Source organism: Orycteropus afer, unplaced genomic scaffold (assembly GCF_000298275.1).
Source record: "Orycteropus afer afer isolate SDZICR_OR568_19922 unplaced genomic scaffold, OryAfe1.0 scaffold00004, whole genome shotgun sequence".
Taxonomy (NCBI): Eukaryota; Metazoa; Chordata; class Mammalia; order Tubulidentata; family Orycteropodidae; genus Orycteropus; species Orycteropus afer.
Window position 1 is genome coordinate 20,431,401 of NW_006921591.1, and position 8,185 is coordinate 20,439,585.

The window sequence follows — 8,185 nt, forward strand, 5'->3', positions numbered from 1 at the left end:
TAAACTGTGGTCAATGACATGAGACAAAGTATATGTGAACTGCTGTATGGAAAGTGAATTTGCTCTGTAAATCTTCACCCAAATCACAATTAAAAAAAAAAAATCTGAAAATTATAGCAAAGTATCATTTGTAATTCAGCACATTAATCACTATTATTTTTTGGTTTACATGTCTTTATAGAGTTTGCTTATATAGAATTTCCAAAAAAAAGGTATTTGCAATGAATAAGTTGTTGGTCTTGCAAAATTCTATCATGCGATCTCCAGCATTATTTCTGTCACCTCGGTCAAATTTTCCAACTACTAGTGAGTCTTCTTTGTTTCCAACTTTTGCATTCCAATCACCAGTAATAAGCAATACATCTTAATTGCACGTTCGGTCAATTTCAGACTGCAGAAGTTGATAAAAGTCTTCAATTTCCTCATCTTTGGCTTTGGTGGTTGGTGAATAAATTAAAATAATAGTCGTATTAACTGGTCTTCCTTGTAGGCATATGGATATTATCCTATCACTGACAGCACTGTACTTCAGGACAGATCTTGAAACATCTTTTGTGATGCTGCATGCCATGCCATTCCTCTTCAATTTGTCATTCCCGGCCCAGTAGATCAATATGGTTGTCTGACTCAAAATGGCCAAAACCGTTCCATTTCAGCTCACTAATGCCTAGGATATCAATCTTTATGCATTCCATTTCATTTTTGACAACTTCCAATTTTCCCAAATTCATACTTTGTACATTCCATGTTCCAATCATTAATGGATGTTTGCAGACGTTTCTCCTCAATTTGAGTCAGGCCACCATCAGCACATGGAGGTCCTGACAGACTTATTTTATCCATATCATTAAGGTTGGTTCTACTCTAATGAGGCAGCTCTTTTCCAGTCCTATTATGAGTGCTTTCCAACCCAAGGGGCTCATTGTCTTCCTGCACTATTTTGAACAATGTTTCCAAGCTATTCATTCATAAAGTTGCCCGGTAATGTATCAGACAGTGTTTCTCTGCTATTCATAAGGTTCATAAGCCCCTGAAACCAGGAAAGGGAAGGGCCAGAAGCGGTCTCAGGGACTCCAGGTAAAAAGGGTCGGGAGGCAAGGCTAGACCCCAAGCCCTCTAGAGCCAGGAAAGGGAGGCACCATGAGCGGCGAGGGACCACAGAGTGGCAGGTTTCAGGTAGGAATTAGGTAAGAGGAGGGTGCAGAGGTTTCCAACAGCTAAGGGAGACAAACTTACTTGTCTGTCAGTTTGTCATCCTGTGAGGCTTGAGGCTTTGCCTCTGGTATTTCAGACACCAGCAGAGTTGCACATGATGCACAGGTTTCAACGCAGCTTACAGACTAAGACAGACTAGGAAGAAGGAGGAGGTCATCCACTTCTCAAAAATTGGCCAGAGAAACCTTATCAACAGCAGAGAAACACTGTTATTCTAGCTAAGAGATCAATTTTACTGTTCTTTCCAAAGAACCAATTTCTTCTTTTGTTGCTTTTGTTTCCTATATTTTATTCCTGCTCTGACCTTTGTTATCTCATTTCTTCTGGTAGTTTTAAGCTTAATTTGCCCTTCTCTTTATAGACCCCCTGGAGTGGTTGCATTAGGCTGTTGATTTGAGATCATTCTTCTTTTTTCATGTATATATTTATTGCTGTAAACTTCCCTCACAGTACCACCTTCACTGTATCCCATAAATTTTGGTATGTTGTGTTTGAATTAATTTTCATCTAACTCTAAGAAATTTTTGATTTCTGTTTTGATTTCTTCCTTGACCCACTGGTAGCTTAATTTCATATGTTTATGTATTCTCCACTTTTTTTCCTGTTGATTTCTACCTTCATTCCATTGTGTAAAAAAAAAAAATACTTTGCATTTTAAATCTTTTCTGTTTACCAAGGCTTGCTCTGTGACCTAACATGTGGTCTATCCTGCAGAATGATCCAAATGAACTGGGGTGGAATGTGTATTGTACTCTTAATGGGTGGAGTGTTCTATATATGTCTGTTAACACTCCTTGGTTTACTGTGTCATTCAGATCCTCTGTTTCCTTACTGATCTTCTTCCTAGATATTCTACCCAGTATTGAAAGTGAAGTATTGAAGTCTCCAACATTTTTGGTAGTGCTATGTCTCCTTACAATTCTATCAATGTTTCCTTTATATATGCAGTGATTCAATGTTGGGTGCATATAATAATATTATTAAATTTTCCTTATGAATTGATATTTTACCAATATATAATTTCTATTTTTATTTCTCCTAACAGATTTTGCCTTAAAGTCTATTTTACCTGATATTAAGTCTGCCATCCCAGCTCTCTTTTGCTCATTATGTACATGTAATATTTTTTGCCAACCTATCACTTTGAATCCATTTATATCTTTTGGTCTAAGGTGTGTCTCTTGTAAACAGCATGTATTTGTATCAGTTTCTTGCTTCATTTTTTTTTTCTTTTAATTCATTCTACCATTCTCTGCCTTTTGGTTGGAGCATTTAGCCCATTTACATCCACTATATTACCAGCAAAGAGTAGCTTACTTCACCGCCTTTTTTTATGTTTTTTGCATATGCCTTAAACCTTCCCTGTCTTTGGCTTGCTTTTGTATTTTCCTGGTTTATTGAAGTGAGTCGTTTTGGTTCCATTCTCTTTTCATTTTGTGTATATTTTCTAAATATTTTCTTGTTGTTGTTGTTGTTATTTGCTGTTGAGTTGGACCCAACTCATAGCAACCCCTCCTTGGGTTTCCAAGGCAGTATCACTACGGAAGTAGATTGCCCCATCTTCCTTCCGAGGAGTGGCTGGTGGGTTTGAACCGCTAGCCTTCTGGTTAGCAGTCAAGTGCCTTAGGCACTATGCTACCAGAGCTCCCAATATCTTCTTAGTGGTTACTATTAATATTACATTTAATAGTATGTATTTATAATGTACTAGGGTTAAGTTGCTACCAACTTAGTATCAGTAACATGCAAGAAATTCTATAGCTATGACATTCCTCTCCCTCTGTCTTTTGTTAATGTTATCATTAATTATGTCTTTATATTTCATGTGCCCTATACCTTAATTTTATCCTTGCCTTTTATATATTTGCTATTTAAAAACATTCAGGGAAAAAAAATAAGGATTATCAACCACAAAATCAGGATTATCAACCACAAAAAACCATATTACTAATTCTCATGCCTGTCTAAAAGTCCTGGTGATGCAATGATTAAGCACTCGACTGCTAACCATAAGGGTGGTTCAAATCCAACAGCCACTCCACAGGAGAAAAATGTGGCAATGTGCTTCCATAAAGACGTACAGCCTTGCAAACCTTATGGGACAGTTCTTCCCTGCCCTATAGGGGATCACTATGAGTCAAAATCGACTTAACAATGGTGCATTTGGGTTTGGATATGCTTTCCTGTCTTAATTCTCTCATGCTGCTCTAATTTATTTTCTCACAGTTTAGGAGGCTAGAAGTCTGAATTCAGGGCACCAACTCTAGGGGAAGGCGCTCTCTGTCAGTTGTGGAAAAAGTTCCTTGCTTGGTTCCTTGGTGATATTCATATGGCATTGCTTCTATCATCCTCCATCTCTGCTTGCTTAATCCTTTTATATCCTGTAAGAGACTGATTCAAGAGACAACCTACACTAATCCTGCTTCATTAATGTAACAAAGAAAATCCATTAGCAAGTGAGATGATAACCACAGGTATAGAGTTAGGATTTACAACACATATTTTTGTGGGACACAATTCAATCCATAACATTGTACACACAAGTCTCTTTATATTAAGGATCTTTCTTTTTAGATATACTTTGAATTACTTTCAAGTATTTTTTTCATTCATCTATAGAACTCTCGGTAATTTCTGTAGGGCCAGTAAAGTGAATATGAACTTTCCCTGCTTCTCTTTGGGGATATTTTCATTTCACTCTCAGTATTGAAGGATAGTATCCTGGATACAGTATTTTTGGTACTTTTGGTACTTTTGGTGTTTTGTTGTTTTTTATTTTTCTTCCTTTCAGCACTTTAAATATGTCATTCCACTGCCTCTGGCTGCCAATGTTTCTGGGGAGAAATCAGCACTTAATCTCCTTAGGGGTCCTTATATTTGATTGTTCTCTATTTTTACTTCCTGAGAACCTAACTACGCTATGTCTTAGTATAGAGCTCTTTGGGTTTATCCTACTTGGGGTTCTTTGTGCTCCTTAGATTTGTATACTTGTGTCCTTTATCAGATTGGGGAAATTTTCTGTCACTTTTTCTTCAAATAGTCTTTCTGTGCTTTTCTCTCTCTTATCTTTTTCTGAAAATCCCATGATGAATATATTAGGTTTTTTGCTGTTTTCCTGTAATTCCATCAAACTTTGCTCAACCTTCTTAAACTTCCATTTTTCTTGCCTCTTCAGTCTCCATAGTTTTCACTCTTACCCTCTATTTTGCTGATTCTTTCTTCTGCCTGATGAAATCTGTTGATTTCACTGTTATTGTTAGATGCCATCAAGTCAGTTCCAACTTATAGTGACCATATGTACAACAGAATGAAGTACTGCCCAGTGCTGCTCCATCCTCATAATCATTGCCATATTTGAGCCCACTGTTGCAACCACTGTGTCAATCCATCTCATTGAAGGTCTTCCTTTTTTTTTTTATGCTGACCCTCTACTTTACGAAGTATGATACACTTCTCCAGGGACTGGTCCCTCCTGATAACACATCCAAATTACCCAAGACAAAATTACAAAATCACTATTGTACATCTTCCAAGACAGATTTGTTCGTTCTTCTGGTAGTCCATAGTATATTCAATATTCTTCACCAACACCATAATTCAAACGCATCAATTCTTCCACAGTCTTCCTTATTCACTGCCCAGCTTTCACATATACATGAAGCTTATGAAAATACCATGGCTTGGTTCAGGCACAACTCAGTCTTCAAAGTGACATCTTTGCCTTTTAACACTTTAAAGAGGTTTTTGCAGATTTGCCCAGTGTAATATGTCATTTGATTCTTTGACCACTGCTTCCATGGATATTGATTTTGGATCCAAGTAAAATGAAACTCTCAAATCTATTCCACTGATCTGTATGTCTATCCTTCTGCCAGTACTTATACCTTGATTACTGTAGCTTTGTAGTAAGTTTTGAAAGTCCTCTAACTTCATTCTTGCTTTCCAAGATTGTTTTGGCTATTCTGAATCTCTTGCATTTCCCTATGAGTTTTATGACCATCTGGTCAATTTCTACAAAAAAGGAGGTTGGGATTTTGATAGGGATTACATAAAACTTATATATCAATTTGGAGATTATTACCATCTTAACAAATTAAGTCTTTCAATCTATGAACATGGCATGTCTATTTCAGTCTTCACTAATTCCTCTCAACAATGTTTTGTAGTTTTCAGTACACAAATCTTATACTTCTTTTGTTAAATGTATACCAAAACACATTTTTTTCTTTTTAATGCTATTATAATTGTGATTATTTTCTTAATTTCATTTCTGGACTACTTATAACTAATGTATAGAAATATAGTTGATTTTTGTTTACTTATCTTGTATCTTACATCCTTGATAAACTCATTTATTAGTTCTAATAGTTTACTGTGAGTGTTACTTCATTAGGATTTTCTAGATAGAAAATCATCTGCAAATAGAGATGGTTTTACTTCTTCCTTTCCAATTCAGGTGGCTTTTTATTTCATTTGCTTTCCTAATTGCCTTCAGAAGAATTGCCTCCAGAAGAATGTTGAATAAAACTAACAAAAGAGGACATCGTTGTCTTATTCATGATCTTAGTGGAAAATAATCCTGCTTTTAATATGTTTATGTTTAATTCATCAAGTACAATGTAATCTGTTGGTTTTTGTACACAGCCTTTATCAAGTTCCCTTCTTTTACTAGCTTTCTCTGTGCCTATTGAGCTAATCATGTATTGGTTTCATTTATTTATTTTTCTTTCCCTCCTGATATGTATTACATTCATTGATCTTTCAGATGTTAAATCAACCTTGCATTCCTGGGATAAATTCCATTTGGCCATAATGTATAATACTTTTTTATGTTATTAGTTGTTTATTTGCTAGTATTTTGTTGAAGAGCTTTACATCTTTATTCATAGGGATATTGGTCTGTAGCCTTCTGTTGTAGTGATTTCTCTGTCTGCTTTTGGTATCATGGTAATACGGACTCCCAAAATGAATTGGCAAGAGTTCCTTCCTATTTTTTAAAAGAGTTTGGTGTCAACTGTTTTTTTTAAATTTGGTAAAGTTCACCAATTGTGAAGCTATCTAGCCCAGGGCTTTTATTTGTAGATCTTTTTTTTTTTTTTTTTTTAATTACTAATTCATACTCTTTACTGTATATCTTTTCACATTTCTTATTTCTTCTTGAGTCAGTTTTGATAGTCTGTGTCTCTAGTAATTTGTCTGTTTCATCTCTAGGTTATCTAATTTGTTAACATACAGTTACTCATAACTTATAACCTTCTAATCCTTTTTGTTTCTGTAAGTTTGGTGAGTCAAACTAAACATTTGTCAGTTGTGTTGATCCGTTACAAAGAACTAACTTTTGGTCCCATTGATTTTTCTACCCTTATTTCTTTCTTTCTTTTTCTTTTTTCTGTATTTCATTTCTTTTCAATATAGTCTTTACTATTTTCCTCTTTTTGCTTGCTTTGGGTTTAGTGTTTTTCTAGTTTAAGGTGGAAGATCTTAAGTTATTGATCTGAGATATATTTTTTCCTTTTTATACAGGTGATAACAGCTATAAATTTCCTTCTCAGCATTTCTTTCACTGCATCCCATAGGTTTCAGTATGTGGTGTTTTCGTTTTCATTCATCTCCCTTGTGATTTCTTCTTTGACCCATGGCTATTTAGGAATGTGTTCCACATATGTGAAAATTTTTCAAATTTCCTTCTGTTAATGATTTCTAATTTCAGTCCACTACAGTCAAAGAACACACTTTGTACAATTTCCACCTTTTTAAATGTATTATGACTTGTTTTACGGACTAACATATGGTCTATCCCAGAGAACGTTCCTTGTATACTTGAGAAAAATGCATACCGTACTGTTAGTGAGTTGAATGTACTAAAGATAGCTGCCCTCTAGCGATTTAAGGGAGTTTGCCTCTATCTAGACCAGACCTTAAAATAAAATCTGTTTCTATGATGTAAATCTTCAATTTTTTATTTTATCCCACCTACTTTTTATACTGACTATTTATCCCATAGATACAGATATATAAATTAAAATTAGGTCTCTGCTTTATCAATGAAAATAAAAATCTGAGTCTTTTGCACTATATGAAGAATTGGTCTCTAACTGTGAAATCTGATAAAAGAAAAAAGCTAACTAGATAACATATATGTTGCATGAGAAATTTCCTAAGAGGTTTTTCAAACATTAAAGTCCTCACACTAGGTGAATAAGAAAAGAGGAGAGCATTTGATATGCCATTTGATAGCATGACAGCTGACAGCCTTCCCAAATTTCCCAAGGGAGCTAGCTGGTTATACTCAGTTGAAAAAAGGAAAATCCTATTAACTACTGGGTACTTTATGTGAAGATAGAAGGTCTAAGCCTGGGAATATAAAATCGAAAGTTTTTTCTCTATTACTGAATAAAGAAGTCAATCTATAAAGAGGTAATGCAGCAAAAGTTTAAAATGTAGCTTTCATTTCAGCAATTTAAAATAAGTCAAAATACCATATGATCCAGTAACTTTCCAACCCTCTATGAAAAGGAAAGAGAACCTGAAGAAGCAAAGTACTGATCTCAATACCTACTATTCAACCATGGTAGTCAAAACTGCTTGGTATTGTACAACGACAGACACACCAACAATAGTACAGAACTGAAAACTAAGAAGTAAGTCTATCCACATATAGGCATCTTTGCCAAAGGCCTGAAACTCATTAAATGGGGAAGAGATAGTCTCTGAAACAAACGGTGCTGGCAAAACTGGATATCCACTGGCAGAAAAATGACACAGGATCCGTATCTCACACCATATACAAAAACTTACTCAAGATGGGTCAAAGATCAAAATAGAAAACCTAGGAGGCGGGGCAAAATGGTGGACTAGGCAGAAGGATTAAACAGACCCACTTCAACAAAGAAAAGGGAAACCAATTAATAAAGACACAGAAGATAATCTTGGACCCCTGAGCCTTGAAGGAAAGGATGCAGATTTGGAC